Raw genomic sequence first — 228 nt, forward strand, 5'->3', positions numbered from 1 at the left:
TGATAGGGAAATTGTGGACTTCCTGAATTATTTTTTTTAAATGGGCAAGCTACATTATCTGGTAACTAGTGACACAAAAATTCCTGCTGGCCATTTTCTATATCTGGCACAGGAAAATATAGTTTGCCACGCAGGATTTTTAAAAATAAAATATCAGGCTGGGGATTTAGCTCAGTGGTTCTGCTGCCTGCTTCACAAGTGCATGGACCCAAGTTCAATCCCCAGTAC

This window comes from Fukomys damarensis, unplaced genomic scaffold, assembly GCF_012274545.1.
Source record: "Fukomys damarensis isolate Sample0158 unplaced genomic scaffold, DMR_v1.0_HiC HiC_scaffold_19, whole genome shotgun sequence".
Lineage (NCBI taxonomy): Eukaryota > Metazoa > Chordata > Mammalia > Rodentia > Bathyergidae > Fukomys > Fukomys damarensis.